Raw genomic sequence first — 22666 nt, 5'->3', positions numbered from 1 at the left:
CAAACCCTCCCCCAGGGGAAAGTCAACTGGACTGGAACACTGAGATGCACAGACAGCATCCACGGGTCAATGCCCAACCCCCCAACTGGGCCATGAGGCCCTGCTGAGCCCAGCCCCAAGCCTTCCGCTACCAGGAAGAACATCTCAGGGCAGAGACAGGCCCCAAATTCTTCAGAGGCATTTCCTGCCAAATTAGGGGACAAGTTTTTTTTTTTTTTTTCCTCCCCTTCTTACAATGAAAATAAAATTAAAGCAATGCAACAGAAAACTCTCCTGCATCTGGTTAAAGGCACTAACATTTCCCTTTGACTTCTCCCTTTCTTTTCCTATTCATATACCTAATTGTTTATTATTTCTTCTCCAAAAGGGCTTTAAGTGGCCTACAGGAATTTACAGTACACACTGGAACTTAAAAATGAAGAAGTCTAGAAAGGAAATATATAGTCAGGGGAATGTTAGTCCACAAAATGCATGCCATGGGAACCAGAGGTAGAATCAAGGAGGCCTGAGCTCCCAAATCACCAAAGGAAAGGAGAGAATGAACAGTTGCAAGATTTAGTGCCCACAGTGCATTCATTCATTCGACCAATCAGGAAGTATTGATTGGGCATGATATTATACCATGACTCTGAGATACAGCAGCGAACAAAAAAGCAGTCTCCTCACAGATCTCCCTGCCATCAGTATAGGAGACAAAAAAAGTTACCAAACAACAAGGCATCCAACTCAAAACTAAGTCAAAAAGAGTACTATGAACAGTCCCATTAAGAACCAGACCTACATGGTCCCAGGGTCCTGGGATCTAGCCCTGCATCGGGCTCCCTGCTCAGTGGGAAACCTGCATCTCCCTCTCCCACTCCCTCTGCTTGTGTTCCCTCTCTTACTGTGTCTCTGTCAAATAAATAAATAAAATCTTAAAAAAAAAAAAAAAAAGAAAGAAAGAAAGAAAGAAAGAAAGAAAGAAAGAAAGAACGAACGAACGAACCAGACCTAGGCAGGGCCTGAGTGGCTCAGTCAGTAAAGCATCCAACTCCTGATTTCATCTCAGGTCTCAATCTCAGGGTTGTGAGTTTGAGCCTTACACCAGGCTCCCTGCTGGTTGTGTAGCCTACTTAAAAAGTTAAAAAACAAAAAACAAAAAAGCCACCCGGACCTAGTTAGAAAGGGGAGTGGGTGTTGGTTAGGGAAGGCTTCCCTAAAGAACACACACTGGAACTAACAGCTGAACACAAGCAGGAGTTAAACGTAACAAGAATGGAACGAGGCATTCCAGGCAGAGAGATCGCCATGTGTGGAGATCTGAAGCTCAATGGAATGGGATGCTTCAGAGTGACTAAAAGACCAAGCAGCAAAGCAAATAGCAAACAGTCATCAGGAGGAAATTTCTCTTGTGGGTCCCAATAGTAAGAGGGGGACGCTGTATGATGTTGAAGACTGTAACTTCCACAGCATTTCTGTAATAAGGGAGTGTGAATGTGGTAAGGCTATTTCTTCCAACACGAGCGTGTACAAAATGAAGCCAACGTATAGTTCAATAAAAGCAATTCTACGGAGCACCAAGATAATGTAAGGCCCCAGACAGCCCCGGGTAGCCCAGACTCAAAAGGTTCACCCACCACCAAGGAAAGCCAGCGGATGCGTATGGGACCGGGGTCTACAGCCCCACTACCACCCCAGCAACCATTTGGATCTCAAGTTGATGTCATTTTCTTACTGTACAAGGAAATCCAACACAACAGTTATGTTAACTCTAAGTAATGTCTGTCCCCACTGCTGGATTATCAGTCCCCTGAAGGCAGATACTGTACCTGCTTGATCCCGTGCCCCGTTACCCACACAATGCTTAGCACTTGATAGCCATCTGCTGGATAACAGAGCAGAGAGAAATGAACGGACCACAGGTCCTTTTTGATAAGGATCAGAAAGCAGACTCCGTACTGCCAGTTAAGGACAGATCTACATGCTTTGAAACCTACCAAGGAGATGATAGGGCTGAGGTCATTTTACAAACGTGCAGAAGCACAGGAAGGCCACTTGGCTGACCCGACAGATGACTACCCTGCCTCTGTGAGACAAAATCAAGGTCAAACTCTCATAAATGCTATTTCTTTTTTTTTAAGATTTTATTTATTTATTTGTCAGAGTGAGCACAGGCAGACAGGGTGGCAGGTCAGAGGCAAACGAAGAAGCAGGCTCCTGATGAGCAAGGAGCCCGATGTAGGACTCGATCCCACGACGCTGAGATCATGACCTGAGCCGAAGGCAGCGGCTTAACCAACTGAGCCACCCAGGCATCCCATAAGTGCTATTTCTTTATCAACAGTTCAAACATCGTCTTTTCTCAATGCTACTGCCCTTCCAGAAGAGAAACCCCTCTTTCTTTATTTAAGGAGCTTTATTGAGGTATAACTTACATACTATAAAATTCACTCATTTTAAATGTACAATGGATTTTTTAGAGACTTTACAGAGCTGTGCAACTATCACCACATGCAGTTTTTTGACATTTCCATCACTCTGAAAAGATCCCTCCTGCCCATTTTATCCTGCCCCATTCCTACCTCCAACCCCAGGCAACCACTGATTCATTTACTGTCTCTATAAATTTGCCTTGCTGGACATCTGCCTACCCACTTTTGCTGGGGCTGTTCTACATCCCCCAACCACACCCCTGCCTCCAACGTGGCCCCCATTCCACCACCCTTTCTACCGCTGACGATGTTTCCGAAAAGTATACCTCACTGTGGCTTTGCTTTTGATTAAAATCCTTCAGAGGCTTCCCGCAGCCTGTAAGACAGAATCCAAGCTCTGACATTCATTCTCTCATTTCCCCCTCATTTGCCATTTTTAATACATCTCATATTCCAGATGGGCCAGACGACCTCTACTTCCCCAGGGGTATACACCAGTGTGTCTTCACTCATCGGACATACTGTGCTCACTGCCTGTTTGCATGCCAAAAATCTCCCACTCTTCCATTAAGATTCCACTCAATCATCCCCTCTCCTTTTTTCTTTTTTTAAAGTAGGCTCCATGCCCAGTATGGAGCCCAGTGTGGGGCTTGAACTCATGACCCTGAAATCAAGACCTGAGCGGAGATCAAGAATCAGGACACTTAGCCAACCGAGCTGCCCCGTGTGCCCCAATCATCCCTTCCTCTCGACGCCTTCTCTGGTCAGTTCTGCTCACCCTCTTCTTTAGGACAACACTGGACTATTATTATATCATTTATCATAACACCTGGTTACCTCTTTTACTGTTAAGCATTTCAAGTTCCCTGAGGACAAGAAACGTGTCTTCATTCTGAGGCAGTGATTCCTGGCTGGGTGACTGACACACAGGAAGTACTCAATAGGTTTCTTCAACAAAGGAATAAATGTAAGTAAATGTCCTTGCTTGCTTTCAAAGGTGATGTGATCTAAGTGGTATTTCAGGGGCTGGGGTGGGGGCGGGGAATATCCATTTTGCATACAGATTCTCATTCAATTATGTCAACCTATCTCCCTCCACAGTGAAACGTCAGGGGTTCAAGTGTGGCCTCCTCCTAGAAATATAAAAGCATGTATACAGGGGCACCTGGGTGGCTCAGTGGGTTAAAGCCTCTGCCTTCGGCTCAGGTCATGATCTCAGGGTCCTGGGATCGAGCCCCGCATCGGGCTCTCTGCTCAGCAGGGAGCCTGCTTCCTCCTCTCTCTCTCTGCCTGCCTCTCTGCCTACTTGTGATCTCTGCCTATCAAATAAATAAATAAAATCTTAAAAAAAAAAAAGGCATGTATACAAATCAGCGTAAGGGGAATACAAAAAATGGCCTCGAAGCTTCTAGGTTAGAGGCTGCAGCCACCTGGGGAAGATTAGGACCAGCTTCCTGAGCAGCTAACTGACTGCCCACCCGAGCAACAATAAAAACAGCATCTCAAATTTTTACTGCAGTTGACAAGGACCATTCCAACTGCAATTTACCTTCTCTGTACTCTCAAGCAGTCCTGAAATCATCTCTTTTCTTTTTTAAAGATTTTTTTTTTTTTTTTAAGATTTTATTTATTTGTTTGACAGAGAGAGATCACAAGCAGGCAGAGAGAGAGAGGAGGAAGCAGGCTCCCGGCTGAGCAGAGAGCCCGATGTGGGGCTCGATCCCAGGACCCTGGGATGATGACCTGAGCCGAAGGCAGCGGCTTAACCCACTGAGCCACCCAGGCGCCCCTTTTTTAAAGATTTTTATTTAGTTATTTGACAGAGGGAGACACAGCGAGAGAGGGAACACAAGCAGGGGGAGTGGGAGAGGGAGAATTAGGCTTCCTGCTGAGCGGGGAGCCCGATGCAGGGCTGGATCCCAGAACCCTGGGATCATAACCTGAGCCAAAGGCAGGCGCCTATGACTGAGCCACCCAAGCGCCCCTGATATAATCTCTTTTTAAACTTTTCAACATAAGCCAAGAAGAAAGGCTTAAAAGTTAAGTAAAAGACAAACTAAAACTTAACTGAGCCTAAAAGCAGCAAGATGAAATACTAATAGTGGCTTTCTCTGGGTGAAAGAATTGTGGGTTATGTTTCTACTCTGTTTTTGCAGAATTTGTACAATGACATGTATTATTTATACCATCATCATCATTTGTAAAAAACTAAAAAAGAGGGGGTGCCTGGGTGGCTCAGTGGATTAAATCCTCTGCCTTCAGCTCAGGTCATGATCCCATGGCCCTGGGATCAAGCCCCTCATGGGGATCTCTGCTCAGCAGGGAGCATGCTTCCCTTCCTCTCTCTCTCTCTCTGCCTGCCTCTCTGCCTACTTATCTCTATCTGAAAAATAAATAAATAAAATCTTTAAAAAAAAGAACTCTCTAATCCACCTGTAGGATTTTAACCTCTAACTCAGAGGTACCAGTACAAAAGGATGGAAGGTTCTTGACTGGTCTTCGTTTTCCATTGTACATGCCAATAAGCTGTTCAGCTATTTCCTATAGTTACTGAGGTTGTCCTTTTATATCATGCCATTTTAAATATACCTCAGCTACATCAATCCCGAAATAGACCGGGCTTTTTAAAATTATTATTCTTTTTATCTTCCCTCTCCCCACCCCCCCTCCACGCCCCGACAAATTTATCAAATGCCGATTATGTGCCAGGCCCTGTGCCAGATACTAGAGGCAGGGAGCTGAGTAAGAGCCAGTCTCTGCCTCATAGCCAAGGAAGATGGACAAGTTCATTGGTACCTGAAATAAAAATAAAGCAGATAAACGTATGCAAAGAGTAAGCAGGAAGCAGAGGAACGTCTTACTGGAAAGAAAAAGTCAGGGCTTTCGCAGCTATGACTTCCAGCGGTAGCGGACGGCTCTCAAGAGCACGTGTACGCACTGCGGAAGACGTGAGTGACGGGGACAGAAATATCAGAAGGAAGTTAGTGACATTTTCATGTTTTGCGTTAGTTTTGACGGATTTTGCTTGGAAGCCTTAAAAAGCACAGACTTGAGAAATCAGTTTGGTCACTTGTTATTTGTGCTTATTCTAAAGGACACAGAGGATCATTTTAGTCATAAATCACTGGACAGCGAAAGCGAAAACCTGGTATTCAACAAATCAAGAAGTTTGTTTTGCAAGGCGCTGAGCAAGAATATCCAGACTTCTTCTTGTCCGGCTAACAAACAGGTCATTTTTATTTCAAACAGCCCAGGCTCCAGCTGTTCCTGGATAAGAACAGGCCAGAGGCAGCCATGTGGTGTGCTACGCAAGTGACCAAACAGAATTCCAGACCAAGGTACAACAGACCGTCGCTGTGCACGACTTTGTTCAAGGAGGAAACCTAGAATTTACTGGAAGTCTTTTATTATGGTCAGATGTTTCCTGTGTCTGGTTTCTGAAGCTTTGGATAAAAGGAATATAAAAGGAGTAGAAAGAATGGAGCCCAGTCTTTCCAGTCACCGGAGGGGCTTCCAAAGCTCAAATTCTACAGACAAGGCACACATTTGGGGATGAGGTAGCAGTCGCAGTACACACTCAACACTTAACTTCTGCTATCTGCCACGTGGAAGCCCTAGAGATGGAAGAATGGATCAAAAAAGAAATTGTCCCTTCAAGTAGCTTGCAAGCAGGTAAAATAAAAACACATATGAAGCTAAGCATTCAACAGTTAACAATCCTGTACTATACACTTGATGTTTGCTGGGAGTGGATCATAAATGTTCTCACCACACGTGCACACACATACACGCGCCCGCATGCACGCACGCACACGCACTCACACAGAGGTAACTAGGTGAGTTGACGGAGGGGCGAACTTGCTTTATTGTGGTGATCACTCCACAAATAGAGATGTATGTCCAATTATCACACTGTACACCTTAAACATACACAAGTGCTGTCAATTATGCCTTCCTAAAGTTGGGGATGAAAAGCTAAGCATAACACAGAGGGATGGAAATAAGAGTAAGGAAGGAGCTAGTTCACTGTTTGCTAATTTGCTAATTTGCGAAGCAACTCTCCCACACCAGACTTAGGGATACAACGGTAAGAAAGAACAGGACTGCTCCTATTCTCAAGGAATTTATGTTTTATGCAGGGAGATGAAAAACATGAGTAAACAAATGAGCAAAACAAGTTCAGGCAGTAAGTGGTACAAGGAATGTTCAGTGATGTGACAGTGACTGACGGTGAGGTACAGGCCACGTTGGATGGGGTGTTTCGGGAAGGCTTCTCTGAGGAGGTGACCTATGGGCTGAGACCTGAAGACAGGAGCCAGCCAAGAGAAGATGAAGGGGGAAAAGCTCCAGGAAAAAGGACAAAGCAAGTTTAGCAATTTTAGTACATTTAAGGACCAGAGAGAAGCGGCACTCGGGTGGCTCAGTTGTTAAGCGTCTGCCTTCGGCTCAGGTCACGATCCCGGAGCCCTGGGTTCAAGCCCCGCATCGGGCTCCCCAGCTCAGCAAGAGGCCTGTTTCTCTCTCCCCCACTCTTCCTGCTTGTGTTCCTTCTCTCACTCTGTCTTTCTCTGTCAAATAAATAAATAAAATCAAAAAAAAAAAAAAAAAGACCAGAAAAGGCCAGTGTTCCTGGAACGCAGAGCTCAGAAAACACACGGAGGGTGTGAAGTGAGGTCAGAGAGGATGACAGGAACCAGATCCTTGGGAGGCCCTACGTAGGAGGCCATAGAAAGAGTCTCCCTGTATTTCAACGGCTTCAAACCAGGAGAGCAACATGATCTGATTGATTTTTTAAATATAAACTTTGGCTGCTATGTGGGAACAAAACTGACTATTCTGGCAAGGGAGTAAAAGACAGATGAGGGCAGAGAGACCGAAGACAGGGAGATCGATAAGAAGGAGAATGCTCATTCCAGAGGAGAGAACACGGCGGCCGGAACCAAGACAGTGGCCACGGGAAGAGAAAAGGGATGGATGCTAGAGATGTCCAGAAGGGAAACTTTCCAGGACGAGTGACCGGTGATGAGAGTCAGAGATGAGGAAGGAGAAGGATTACAGGTACACTGGGACTTGGGAAACTAGACGGCGACTGCTGCCTGATCGGGAGTGCCCTTCATGTGAACCCCATGACCCTGCCTCTCCTCCGGCCATTGACGACTGGACCACAGTGGGTACCCGACCCTGATCATAAGCCACCTATGAGGCACACAGAGTCTACCTTCGGGCAACCTGAACCGGGAAGTACAAAGAGCTGGGCAGACACAAGGGGAGAAAGAAGCCAAGACTGGGAGGCCATGGGCCAGACTTGATGCTGGGTCCAAGTGCCCACCTTCAAGGCAGAGATCAGAGTGAAAGCCACAACCTTGCCCCTGAGGGCAACAAGACATCTTGAAGAGCTGTCTTAAATTCAGAATGTTCTTCCAGTGCCGGTGTCTGTGGCATTCAACTAGACCACATTTCCACTCGACCTCAGGGTTCAGCTTGTCCTCAGTTCCTCTGAGGCTTATCCTGTAACTGAGATTCAACTTTCCATGTCCTTTTGCTATCATATATGCCATCACATATGCCATCTATAGTCTGAGTGGGCTCACTTCCTCTACCTTCCAGTCCTCACCCTTTAATACCCTAGAACCCTCTCTGCCTTCCCCATGACAGGGTATAACGTGCAGATCTAACACCAGGCTGGACCTGTTCCAAGGACAACTCACCCCACGGGTATGAATCACAGGAGAAGCATACAGCCCCACTTGGAACTTGGGCCTAAGATGTGGCCTCTAATCTAGCTTTACAGAAGAGCCTCAACTTGAGGGTTTGACTGGTCTGTTAGCAGAACTGATATTTTAATGGCCACGTGGCTGTTTCTTTTTTTTTTTTTTTTTTTTTTTTTAAGATTTTATTTATTTATTTGACAGAGAGAAATCACAAGTAGATGGAGAGGCAGGCAGAGAGAGAGAGAGAGGGAAACAGGCTCCCTGCTGAGCAGAGAGCCCGACGTGGGACTCGATCCCAGGACCCTGAGATCATGACCTGAGCCAAAGGCAGCGGCTTAACCCACTGAGCCACCCAGGCGCCCGGCTGTTTCTTATTCTAGATTCTCCATTGCCTAGATCCTCGGGGAAGGGTTCTAACCTAGTCTGGGTCCCTCAATTTCTTCCCTCTCTCCCCTATCCCAAACAAACAAAACCTGAGTAAATGAGATTCCTGAAGATACAGAGAAAAAAGGCCCAAGGACAGAAAATAAAGTACAACCACTAATTTAGGGGCATGTGATATATGCAAGAGAATCAGTGAAATAATCAAAGAGACAGGACTAGCAGGACAGAGGGGGCCAGAGGAGGTGAGAACGGGTTACAAGAAGGAATATGGAAATGTGGAAAGAGGTGGAAGAAGCTGATGGATGAAAAGATACAGCAGAATTATTCACTGGGAAGACATCTGTAACCTCAGTAGGAACCTTTTCCATACAATGGTCAGAGGGCAGAATCAGCTCTGAATTAATACAGTAAACACAGTAGACTTATTTCAAGAAGTTTCTTAGATTTACTCCTTTTTTTAATGTTTTTTGGTTTCTTTTTTAAAAATTTTTATTTATTTACCTGAGAGAGAGCAAGTGAGAGCACAAGCCAGGAAGAGGGTCAGAGGGAGAAGGAGAAGCAGACTCCCCACTGAGCAAGGAGGCTGATGTGGGACTTGATGCCGGGGCCTCTGGGATCATGACCTTAGCCAAAGGCAGATGCTTAACCGACTGAGGCACCCAGGTGCCTAGATTTATTTAATTAGTTTAACCTACTGAACCTATGTAATAGGGTTCTTACTAAGCTCAAAAGACTGCAGGAAATGATTGGACATGTCCCTGCCATGGGAGAGTTTATGAACTATCCACCACGAGCAGAATACTGAGCAGTTGCTATGGTTCAGATGCAAGAGGGAGAGTTTGTGCTGGGAGAACCTAGTAAACCAGGGAGGCGGTGGTGTTGACCTAGCTTGAGATGACCTTATAGGACAGGCTGTGCTGGTAGGGTGGGAACAGCTTAGCAGAGGCACTGAAGCGTGGAAAGTGAGGGGTGTGTGGTTTCAGGAAGCTAAAATCATACCTAATTAATATATTAGGGTTCCTTTCAGGAGGTAAAAATGCATGTGACTAAAAGGGAACTCGTCAATACAATCTGTGTAGACTTTCAGAAAAGGCTTTGACACATCAAAGACTATTTTTAAAAAGTGAGTCACCATGACATTGAGAAAGTGTGTGCTGTATCATCCAGGAGACAAAAGGCACTTGGCTGAGGATCAGGGGAGGGCCACCCCCCTGGGGCATCAGCACCCACAGGGAGACCAGGCAGTCTGGGAGTTGCTGGAATTCTACTATGCGCTGCCCTCTTGGGGGATGGGAGGGGCGGGGCAGTGGGGGCGGGGCAGGAGGGTGGCTCTGCTTACAAACCCACGTGCGCAACAGAAGCCACAGAACCAGGCATGCGCAGAAACAGAGAGAGGCGCTGGATGAGGTCTGGAACCGCACACACGCAGGATAGCTTTAGTCTGGTGCCCTCAAAAGAGGAAAGGGCTGGATACAGGGCAGGAACTCTCGTTTGCTGCACTCTGATTTCAAGGACGCACATACATACCTGCACTCCCTTCCAAACCCCTCTGGGTGATATCGAAGATTGTTGGAAAGCAGAAGGACGCAAAGACCAAGAAAATAGGAGACGGGACACCAGCAGTAAAGGTTCTGAAGCTGGAAAGCAGGTGAACAGGAGGCTGTGGCTCAGCAAACTCCCCACAAAGCTAAATCCTATACTAGAAGTAGGGAAAACTGACATACAACCTGAAATGCCCCCAGAGAACCCCCCCAAAGGCTCAACCATTGAGCGCCCTATCACTGAAGTGGGAGGGCAAGCAGTACTAAAAACAAGACACAACACTCTTTTTTTTTTTTTTAAAGATTTTATTTATTTATTTGTCATAGAGAGAGAAGCGAGAGCAAGCACAGGCAGACAGAGTGGCAGGCAGAGGCAGAGGGAGAAGCAGGCTCCCCGCCAAGCAAGGAGCCTGATGTGGGACTCGATCCCAGGACGCTGGGATCATGACCCGAGCCGAAGGCAGCCGCTTAACCAACTGAGCCACCCAGGCATCCCAAGACACAACACTCTTAAGGATGGGCTGAGATCACAAGGTATTAGAAAAAAGTATCCAGTGTAAAGACAGAGACCAAAACAACTGGAAAATAAATGCAGTGTGGAAAAACAGAAAGTACACATAAAGATGAAAACTCGGGGGAAGAAAATCATCAAAATCCCCAGAGAGAAGAAACTTCACAAAACAAGTAAAACATCAATTTTTCAAAAACATACATTTAATAAAAAGAAAATAATATCTCTTGAAAATTAAAACATGATAGGAGAAATGAAAAGATTGAAAAATAAGTTGAGGAAATCTCTCAGAATGTAGAGCAAAGGACAGATGGAAAACAGGCGAGAAAAATACTCTTTTTAAATCAGAGGACCAGGGGATGCCTGGGTGGCTCAGTAGGTTAAGCCTCTGCCTTCAGCTCAGGTCATGATCTCAGGGTCCTGGGATAGAACCTTGCATTAGGCTCTCTGCTCAGCGTGGAGCCTGCTTCCCCCGCCCCCTCTCTGCCTGCTTCTCTGACTCCTTGTGATTGCTCTCTGTCAAATAAATAAATAAAACCTTTAAAAAAATTAATAAATCAGAGGACCAGTCTAGGAGACATGACTTCTGAATATAGGCACTCTAGGAAGAGAAAATAAGAAAAAAAAATGAAGGGAGAAAATATGCAAAGAAATGATTCAATAAAGTTCTCCATAATTAAAGGGCTTGAGTTTCTTTTTAGCTTGAAGGGACCTCTGAGCGTACAGAACAATATGAAAATAACCCTCCACCAAGGTACAGCATCATGGAATTTCAGAACACTCAAATTTCCAGAGAGGACAACAGGTTTTATGCAAATAATAAATAAATCAGAATGACATAAGACCCCTCAACGGGAATACTGAAAGCCTAGAATGCAGTGGGGCAATATCTTCAAAATACTAAGGGGGAAAAATATATATATATATAATATGTATATATGTATATGTATATATATTTTAGATTTTATTTGAGAGCGAGCATGATTAACAGGAGGGGCAGAGGGAGAGGGACAAGGAGAGGGTCAGGCAGACTCCCCCACTGAGTGCAGTATGACCTGGAGTTTAATCCCAGGACCCCAAGATCACAATCTGAGCTGAAGAAGCCAGATGCTTCACGGACTGAGCCACACGGACGTCCCTGAGGGAAAACAATTTCTAACCAAGAATTCTACATCCAGCGTGATTGTCAATTAAGTATGAGTTTAGAATAAAGACACTTCCATACAGGCAAGGTCGGAAAAATGTGCCTCTCAGGCATCCTTTCTCAGGAAATTATTAGAGGATGTGTTCCACTAAATGAAGAAGAAAATGAAAACAATAAAACAAAAGCACGGGATTGAGGAAACAAGAGATACCAGAAGAGGATAATGGTAGAGGGTGACTCCCAGACCACAGCCCTGCAGCAGGGATCAAGAGCAAACAGTCCAGAGCCGCGTCCCGTCAGAAGGCTCCTCTAGAGAGATTTTATTCAAGAAATGAAACTGACAGACCACCTGCCGCATCTGAATGTCTGGAGAACAGATCCATACAACTGAGGAAGAGTTTGGGATTGAATCAGTGTAAATTCACAGAAAACTGGCGAAACAGAAGGCAAGACTGTTAATTGACTTGCGCAGTGAAAAGCGCAATGAAAAAACAGTAATGCTGTCATCTATGAAGAGCATTTCATGGTCACGGTATATGACTGAATGCGGAAGGATGGGAGGACGGACTTCCTGTCTGTGGTGAGGAAGCAGTGAGCGCGACGGAGTACTAAATCTCTACCGTCCACTGTAGAATGTCAACAGGTAATGCCCAAACTAGAACAACTGACAGTAGAAGTATGTTATTTAGAGATCTGGCGGTAAATACCAAACAAATTACTTGGAGGAGTTGAAACTGGATGCCTCCTAAAGGTAGGAAATCAAGTAGTAGCCATAACGGGGCGGGGGGGGGGGTGCTTTTTTTCTTGTTCATTTTTGTTGGTAACAAGCCTTGCAGAACTGTTTTTTCTGAATCACGCACAGGTACAACTTTACTAAGAACAAACCCTGAACTAACTTGCACAGGATTACACAGCCTACAGCGGTCGGAATGGGGCTTCTAATCTAGCTGCTCTGGTTCTCTGACCTATTTGTCACGTCTCGACCAACAGAGCCAATGAAGTCTATTCGAAATCTAGGTGACTCATACTTGACCACATCCTACTTACTTAACGCCTTACTAGATACTGTCTTGTGTTATTTTGTGATTATTTTTGATAAATCATATGTGGATAAATAATCAGTTTAGAATAAAGGTAATTAAAAGACAATACAACCAAATGTGTGGACCTTATTTGGACCCAGATTAAAACAACAACAACTATGAAAAGGCATCTCTAAGATAATTACAGACATCTGAGCATGGATCACGTGTCAGAAGACATTACGGAATTAGGTTAATGTGAGGTAATAGTATGATGGCTCTATTTTAAAAAGTTCTTCTCTCAGAGATGTTTACTTAAATATTTTATGGTAAAATGACATAATGTTTAGGATTTGCTTTAAAATAAAATCTAAGGGGCGGCTGGGTGGCTGGGTGGGTTAAGACCTCTGCCTTCGGCTCAGGTCATGATCTCAAGGTGGGATTGAGCCCAGCATGGGACTCTATGCTCAGCAGGGAGCCTGCTTCCTCCTTCCTCCTCTCTCTCTGCCTACTTGTGATTTCTGTCAAATAAATAAGTAAAATCTTTAAAAAAAAATAAAATAAAATAAAATAAAATCTAACTTTTTAGAAATCCAAATAATAAAAAAAGAGACACATTTCTGTGAGAACAGGGCCTTTACTATTCACATATGCCAGAGACCCCCACACAGGATCAGACTTTTAAGTCATTTGCCATGACATTCTATGCTTTATCTGGGTAGGCTGTCATTAAGACTATAGTACTACAGTACTGGGGCTCCTGGGTAGCTCAGTCGGTTGAGCATGCCTCTTAATTTCAGCTCAGGTCGTGATCTCAGGGTCATGGGGCAGAGTGCCAAGCTGGGCTCCCTGCTCAGCAGGGAGTCTGCCTGAAATACTCTCTTGGACAGTAAATAAATAATTAAAAAAAAAATGGGGTATGGTACTTGGGGTGCCTGGCAGGCTCAGTGAGTGGAGTGTGTGACTCCTGATCTTGGGATCATGAGTTCAAGTCCTGTGTTGGGTGTGGAGATTATTTTAAAAAATAAATTCTTTAAAATTAATTAATTAATTAAGAGTATGGTGCCATTCTGTTCTCCAAAGATAACTTAGTTAAGGCAAAGGGAGGAAATAAAATAAAAGGTTGCTCAACCAAGTCTTTATATTTTTTCATGAGAAATTTTATGTATCTATGACTTCATAATATATATATATATATATATATATATATATATATATATATATTTTAAAAGGGAGGATAGGCACTGCATATCCTCAGCTGAGAAGTGAAGAGCTAATAACTGGTTGCCATCACATCGTTCATCTTAAGTACAAAGAGTGGAGGGTAGGGGAGAAATGGAATACATCACGGGTAAGAATATAAAATGGTGAAGTAGCTCTGGAAAAGAGTCTGGGATTTCCTCAGTAGGTTTTTGTTTTGTTTTGTTTTTTAAGTTTTTTTTTTTTTTTAATTTATGTAAGTAATCTCTACACCCAATGCAGGGCTCGAATTCATGACCCTGAAATCAAGTGGCAGGGTTCTTCCCACTGAGTCAGTTGGACACCCCCTCAGTAGGTTAAATATAGTTACTGTATGACTCAGCAACCAAGAGAATTTTATGTTCACACAAACACCTGAACATTAATGTTCACAAGCTATTATTCACAATAGCCAAGAAGTGGAAGCAACCTAAATGCCCATTAACTGATAAATGGATGAACAAAATGCAGAATATCCACACAGTGGAGTATCATTTCACTGTAAAACGGAATAAAGTATTGTTCCAGGCTTCGACATGGATGAATCTTGAAACATCATACGAAGTGAAAGCTGGTCACAAAAGACCACATACTGTATGATTCCATTTAAACGAAATGTCCCAAATGGGCAAATCTATTGTGATAGAAAGTAGATTAGTAGCTGCCTAGGGCTAGGAAAGGTTGGGGGAAAGGGGAGTGTGACTGCACCTGGGTACAGGGTTCCTTTCTAAAATAAGGAAAATGTTCAAAAACTCACCATAGTGATGTCTGCACACTCTGAATACACTAAGAAACGTGTGATTGTATACTTTCAATGGGTGGGCGATAGCATATATCAATTACATTTCGAGAAAGCTGCTACCTAAAGAAAGGGGGAGGAGAAAGCAGGGCACATCATGTTCCCTCCAGGGAAACATGGACCTCTGTGGTTTTGGAGACTAACCATGAACAAATTGACTTTGTCTGCTCCTCTGAACACAGGGAACTTTACTGTTTGGATTTTTTTTTTTTTTTTTTTAATGAAGGCAGGAAAGAAACCCCAGCAGAGAGCTAGGGAATCAGTGAACGTAATCATTACTTCTTACTTAATTATTATCCTGAGGAAAGCATAAAAAGGACCTGGTTTTTAAAACCCTCTTTTGGGGGCGCCTGGGTGGCTCAGTGGGTTAAAGCCTCTGCCTTCGGCTCAGGTCATGATCCCAGGGTGCTGGGACTGAGCCCCGCGTCGGACTCTCTGCTCAGCGGAGAGCCTGCTTCCTCCTCTCTCTCTGCCTGCCTCTCTGCCTACTTGTGATCTCTGTCTGTCAAATAAAATAATAAAATCTTTTAATAAATAAATAAATAAATAAATAAAAATAAAACCCTCTTTTGGGGGTGCCTGGGTAGCTCAGCGCGTTAAAGTCTTCGGCTCAGGTCATGATCCCAGGGTCCTGGGATCGAGCCCAACATCGGGCTCTCTGCTAAGCAGGGAGCCTGCTTCCTCCTCTCTCTCTTCCTGCCTCTCTGCCTACTTGTGATCTCTGTCAAATAAATAAAATCTTTAAAAATAAATAAATAAAACCCTCTTTTGGTTTCTTTCCTTAGTATTCTGAATCTCTTATTCAGTAACTTTATTTTTTTTACTTAGGACTAGACAAGAGGAAGGGAATTTTGCCTAATCTTTTGACCCAGAATCCTCCTGTACCTGAACTTTTGTCCCCTTAAGCAGATACTGCAATTGGAGTGCACAAAGTGTATGAAAATTTTTGAATTCGTTAACATTTATGAGTCAGAAGATTTCACATAAAAAATCTAGATTTCCAGCCTCTCTTGAAAAATAGGCAGACAGAGTAATAGGTAATAGAGAAGAACGTTTCTTTTAAATTAAGCACGGTAATGAATTAGCTTTGTAAACGGATATCCGAAGGACTCACAGATACTTGAGCCAGTTCTCACTCTAAAACGAGGGAAGAGAAGGTAAGGAATCAAGCAGACAGGGACTGGGTGTACCAGAGGCAGAAGTTGGAGACAGAAGGGCGGACATCTTTAGAGCTACACGCTGAGCTAACACAGGCTGGGACAGTCTTCCTGTTATTCTCTTAGAGCTGCTCTACCTTTCCTTTGCAGCCTTTACTACAGAAGAACTGAGTATTGACTTGTGTTTAATGTTGGTTTCCCTACACAGACAAAAAACTCCAGATGAGGGACGCCTAGGTGGCTAGGACGACTGCCTTCGGCTCAAGTCATGATCCCGGAGTCCCGGAATCGAGTCCCGCATCGGGCTCCCAGCTCCATGGGGAGTCTGCTTCTCCCTCTGACCTTCTCCTTACTCATGCTCTCTCTCACTGTCTCTCTGTCAAATAAATAAATAAAATCTTTAAAAAAAAAAAAAAAAACACCTCCAGGTGACTCGTGTAGTCTTATCACCATACTCTTCACTTAGCACAGTACCTGGCACACAGCAGACACTTAATAAATATTTGCTGAATGATTTAAAAAAAGGACTGAACAAATGATGTGGAAAGGGATCTGGAAACAGGGAATCTTGAGGAAACAAAAATCTTATCACGTCCATTTTCACTACAAAGGAAAGGACTGAACACTGTCATAGAGTTACTACAGATTTTTAGAAGTCTGTTTCCAAATATCCACAGGATGCTTGGTTCCGCCTCCCTCAGAGGGAGGAATAATGTCCGCCTCCGTGCAGGGTTTTCGTACTTCCTACAGGGCTTTATTACTCTAGTCCTGTCTCTGGCCCCTAACCTAAAAATTCCAGTTCATGATCAGCAACACAAAGGTCCTGAGACTGACAGAGAAAGGAGGTCACTCTGTGGCCCACATATTTGCACTTACAGCAAGGTGCAGTCTTCTGGAAACATCCACTGCAAAACTCTCCACAAGGGAATGGCAGAGAAAACAGCTTTGATTCTTATTAAAATATATTATAAGCTATATGGCCCCATTTGGTCAGTGAAACAAGAATAAAAACATCAAAAGAAAAAAACCAAGTCAGAAGTGGAATCACCACAACTTCTAACAGTTCTGCCTGGTAACAAGGACTCGGTGTCATCACATATAGCACATAGTAAGATTTAACCAACTGTCACCCCCATGTCTTCTATGACCTTTCTGCTCACATCTGGGTTCCAATTAAAGTTCATCCATTGCATGTGGCTGTATTGTCTCCTAAACCTCTCTAACTTAGGAACAGCTCACCTCCTCCATTTTTGTTTACTCATGTCACTGACCTTTTTTTCCCCAAAAAGTCTAGGTCAGCTGACTTGTAGCACATCCTACATGTTGGATTTGTCTGAGTATGTCCTCAATATTAGATTCGGGTTGAACATTTTTGACATAAACACTCTGTAGATGATAGATATTTACTACTGCACCACATTAGAAGGCATATAATGTCAGATTCTCATATTGGTGTTGCTAAATTTGATCATCTGGTTAAGGTACTGGCCCTCAGACCAGTTTTTCCCCCTTGTGGTTAGTAAGTTCATTATCAAGAAATTAGTACGAGGGGTGTCTGGGTGGCTCAGTTGGTTAAATGTCCTGGGGTCCAGCCCCACATCGGGCTCCCCACTCAGCAAAGAGTCTGCTTCTCCCTCTTCCTCTCCCTCAGCCCCTAACCCTGCTCATGCTCTCTCTCTCTTGCATAAATAAAATCTAAAAAAAAAAAAAAAAGAAGAAGAAGAAGTTAATAGGGGAATTAATAAGTCAATATTCTTAGTGTGATACTGGTATTGTGGCTATGTAGAATATCTTTGGTTTGGGGTTTGTCTGTTTGTTTGTTGGAGGGGGCAGAGAATCTTAAGCAGGGGCTTGATCTCACAACCTTGATCATTACCTGAGCCAAAATCAAGAGCTGGATGCTTAACCAACTGAGCCACTCAGGAGTCCCATAATAACCTTGTCTTTAGGAAATGCAAGTGAAATATCAAAAAAAACTCTGCAAATTACTTTCAAGTAAGGGAATACTATGAACAACTCTAAGCCCACAAAGCTGACAACCTAGATGAGACGGACTAATTCCTTGGAGACACAATATGCCCAAACTCACACAAGAAGAAATCGACAATCTGAACAGGCCTGTCTCTATTAAAGAAGTTAAATAGGGGCGCCTGGGTGGCTCAGTGGTTAAGCCGCTGCCTTCGGCTCAGGTTATGATCTCAGGGTCCTGGGATCGAGTCCCGCATCGGGCTCTCTGCTCAGCGGGGAGCCTGCTTCCTCCTCTCTCTCTCTGCCTGCCTCTCTGCCTACTTGTGATTTCTCTCTGTCAAATAAATAAATAAAATCTTTAAAAAAAAAAAAAAAAAAAAAAAAAAAAAGAAGTTAAATAAATAATTAACCACCTTCCAAAACAGAAACCACCAGGCCCAGATGGGTTCACTGGTGAATTCTACCAACCATTTAAGACATTAAACCAATTCTTTACTATATCTTCCAGAAGACAGAAGCAGAGGGAATGTCTCCTCACTCATTCTAAAAAGCTGGCATTACCCTAATAGCAAAATGGGACAAAGACATTACAGGAAAAGAAAACTACAGACCAGTATCTCTCATGAACATATAGACATAAAAATCCTCAACAAAATATTAGAAAATTGAATCCAGCAATGAATTAAAAGAATTACATACCACAACCAAGTGGATTTATCCCAGGTACACAAAGCTGACTTGATTTTTGAAAATCAGTTAACATAATACATCAACATCAACAGGTTAATAAAGAAAAAAAAGCACAAGATTACATCAATAGTTGCAGAAAAAGCATTGACACAATCTAGCACCCAATCATGATAAAAACTCTCAGTAAACTAAGAAATGAACAGAACGTTCTGAACTTGATAGGGTATATCTACAAACAACCCACTGCTAATATCACTTAATGGTGAGAAACTGAAAGTTTTCCCACTAAGATCAGGAACAAGGCAAGGATGGCCCCTCTCACCATTCCTTTTCAACATTGTACTGGAAGTCCAAGCTAATGCAATGAGAAAAAAAAAACAGAAACAAAAACAAAGAAATAAGATAAACTGATAGGGAAGGAAGACATAAAACTGTCTTTGTTCACAGATGACACGGCTGTCTATGTAGAAAATCTGAAAATATTGACAAAAAACTCCTAGAACTAATAGGCAATTTTAGCAAGATACAATATTAATACATAAAAGTCAATCACTCCAATATACTAGCATTGAACAAATGGAATTTGAGGGGTGCCTGGGGGGCACAGTGGGTTAAGCCTCTGCCTTCAGTTCAGGTCATGATCTTGGGGTCCTGGGATCGAGCCCCACATCGGGCTCTCTGCTCAGCAGGGAGCCTGCCTCCCCCTCTCTCTGCCTGCTGCTCTGCCTACTTGTGATCTCTCTCTGTCAAATAAATAAAAAAAGAAAAAGAAAAAACGGAATTTGAAATTTAATACCATTTACATTAGTACCCCCCCAAAATGAAATACTTGGGTTTAAATCTAACAAAATACAAGATCTATATGAGGGACAATGTAATCTCAGATGAATGAAATCAACAAAGAACTAAAAAAATGGAGACATCCCACATTCCATAAGAAGACTAAATATTACCAAGATGTTAGTTCTTCTAAACCTGACCAATATAGATTCAAGGCAATCCCAATAAAAATCCCAGCAAGTGATTTTATGAATACTGACCAACTGATTCTAAAGTTTCTATGGAGAGGTAAAAGACCCAGAACTGGCAACACAATACCACAGAACAAAGTAGGGGGACTGGCATTCCTAACTTCAACACTTACCATAACACTATAGTCATCGAGACAGTGTAGTACTGGCCAAAGACGAGACAAACAGATCAATGGAATAGAGAGCCCAGAAACAGACAGATAGATTGATTATATATATATATAGTCAACGAATCTCTGAGAAAGGCAGCTGTTTCAACAAGTGATGCTGGAACAACCGGACATCCACTTGCAAAAAAAAAAAAAAAAAGAATCTAGGTAGAGATCTCTGTCTGTCAAATGAATAAATTAAAAAAAAAAAAAAAACCTCAAAGTGGATCACAGACCTACGTATAAAACAGAAAGCTCTAACAGTGTTAGAAGACAGAGGAAAAATCTAGATGACCTTGGGTTTGGCAGGGACTTTTTTTTTTAATTTAAAAAAAAATTTTTTTACGATTTTACTTATTTATTTGACAGAGATCACAAGTAGGCAGAGAGGCAGGCAGAGAAAGAGGGGAGAAGCAGGCTCCCCGCTGAGCAGAAAGCCCGATGTGGGGCTCGATCCCAGGACCCTGGGATCATGACCTGGGCCGAAGGCAGAGGTTTTAACCCACTGAGCCACCCAGGCACCCCTTGGCAAGGACTTGTTAGATACAGTGCCAAAGATGTGATTCAGGAAAGAAAGAACTGTTATACTAGACCTCATTAAAATGAAAAACTTCTGCTCCATAAAGAGAATAAAAAGACGGGACGCCTGGGTGGCTTAGTCGGTTAAGCCGCTGCCTTCTGGATCAGGTCATGATTCCGGGGTCCTGGGATCGAGTCCTGAGTCAGGCTCCTTGCTCAGCAGGGAGCCTGCTTCTCTCTCTGCCTCTGCCTGCCACTCTGCCTGCTTGTGTTCTCTCTCTCTCTCTGATAAATAAATAAAATCTTTTAAAAAAAAGAGAGAGAATGAAAAGACAAGCACCGTTTGGGAGAAAATAATTGTAAAAGACAAATCTGATAAAGGACAATGATCCAAAATATACAAAGAACTTTTAAAACTCAATAATAAGAACACAGACAACCTAATTAAAAAGTAGGCTGAAGACCTTAATAGAGTCCTCACCAAACAGGATATATGGATGACAAATAAACATATAAAAAGATGTTTCACAGAGCACCTAGTTGGCTCGGTTGGCAGAGCATGTCACCCCTGACCTCAGGGTTGTGAGCTCAAGCCCCATGTTGGGTGTGGAGTCTAATTAAAATAAATTAAATAAAATAAAAAAGTAAAAACTTAAAAAAAAAAGATGTTCCATACCGTATGCCAATAGAGAAATGCAAATTAAATAAAACAGCAATGACATACAGTACATGCCTATCAGAATGGCCAAAATCCAGAACACCGATGACACCACAAATACGGACAAGGATGTGGAGTGACAGGAGCTCTCATTCACTACTGGCAGAAATGCAAGGTGGTACAGCCATTCTGGAAGACGGTCTGGCAGTTTCTTACAAAACTAAACATACTCGGGGTGCCTGGGTAGCTTAGTGGGTTAAGCCTCTGCCTTCAGCTCAGGTCATGATCTCAGGGTTCTGGGATCGAGCCCTACATCAGGCTCTCTGCTCAGCGGGGAGCCTGCCTCTCTTTCCCTCTCTGCCTCTCTGCCTCCTTGTGATCTCTCTCTCTGTGTCAAATAAATAAATAAAACCTTTAAAAAAAAAAAACTAAACATACTCTACTGTACACTCCAACAATCATATTCTTTGGCATTTACCCAAAGGGCTTGAAAACTTATGTCCACAAAACAAAACCCTGCACACAGATGTTTACAGCAGCTTTATTCCTAACTGCCAAAACTTGGAAGCAACTAACATGTCCTTTAGTGGTTAAATGAACTGTGGTAGATCCAGACAGTGGAATATTATCAAGTGCTAAAAAGAAATAATCTATCAAGTCATGAAAAGACACAGAAGAGCCTTAAATGAGTATTTTTTTAAAAAATTTATTTATTTATTTGACAGACAGAGATCACAAGTAGGCAGAGAGGCAGGCAGAGAGAGAGGAGGAAGCAGGTTCCCTGCTGAGCAGGGAGCCCATTGTGGGGCTCGATCCCACGACTCTGAGATCATGACCTGAGCCAAAGGCAGAGGCTTTAACCCACGGAGTCACCCAGGCGCCCCGCCTTAAACGAATATTGCGTAATGAAAAAAGCCAATCTGAAAAGGCCGCAATCTCTGTGATTCCAACTATATGACCTTCTGGAACAGGCAAGACTATGGAGTCAGTAAAAGGATCAGCATTTTCCACAGGTTGGGGAAAGGGAGAGATGAACAGGTAGAGCACAAAGGATTTCCAGGGCAGTGAAACTGTTCTGTATAGTAATATAAAGGATACATGTCATCATACATTTATCCAAAGCCACACACAGTGTTGACATCAAGAGTAAACCCTACTGTAAATTACGGGCTTTGGGTGACACTGGCACGTCATTGCAGGTTCATCGACTGTTAACAAATGGAGATGGTGGTATTGACAGTGGGGGAGGCTGTGCGAGTGTGGGGGCAGAGCGTTTATGGGAAATATCTTTTGCTATGAACCCAAAACTCCTCTGAAAAAATGAAGTCTTAAAAATAAAAACTCTGCAACTTACTTTCAAACAGTACAGAAAAAATGTGTCTGTCTACAGAGACAGAACAAATATGGCAAAACATAAAAATGCTAACTAGAAAATCTAGTTGAGAGGATCCTGATGCTTACTGTGCTGTACTTTCAACTTTTACTGTTTTTTTTTTTTTTGTAATTTTTCCAAAGCAGAAAGTTGATGTGAAACAAATAAGAAGGATTAACAATGGGTCAGAACCGAAGCCCTGAGACCAGAGCATGTAGTAACCTTGGTCAGAAAACACTAAGATTCCCTAGAAGGCTGGGCCAGAATCTCTCCACTCCTTGAGGGAAAGGAAAAAAAAAACAAAACCCTCACAGGCTGACTGTCACCTGGGAACCAAAATTCCAGCCACCAGAGGTGGGT

General features: G+C 43.2%; 1 protein-coding gene and 1 long non-coding RNA gene across 9 annotated transcripts in view; one reads left to right on the top strand and one right to left on the bottom strand.

The window, feature by feature from the left end:
• The window catches only part of ST3GAL3 (ST3 beta-galactoside alpha-2,3-sialyltransferase 3), a 192548-nt gene that overhangs the window by 120486 nt on the left and 49396 nt on the right, over positions 1 to 22666 (bottom strand). The gene's annotated exons all lie outside the window — the stretch shown is intronic.
• On the top strand, positions 11539 to 16332 carry LOC131809660 (uncharacterized). Its single transcript, XR_009345246.1, has 4 exons — positions 11539 to 12453; positions 12565 to 12719; positions 13957 to 14075; positions 16128 to 16332. It is a non-coding gene; the product is annotated as an uncharacterized LOC131809660 (long non-coding RNA).

The sequence above is a fragment of the Mustela lutreola genome, chromosome 10, assembly GCF_030435805.1.
Source record: "Mustela lutreola isolate mMusLut2 chromosome 10, mMusLut2.pri, whole genome shotgun sequence".
NCBI lineage: Eukaryota > Metazoa > Chordata > Mammalia > Carnivora > Mustelidae > Mustela > Mustela lutreola.
Note: the sequence above shows the minus strand (reverse complement) of the source record. Positions and strands in the feature narration are given on the sequence as shown.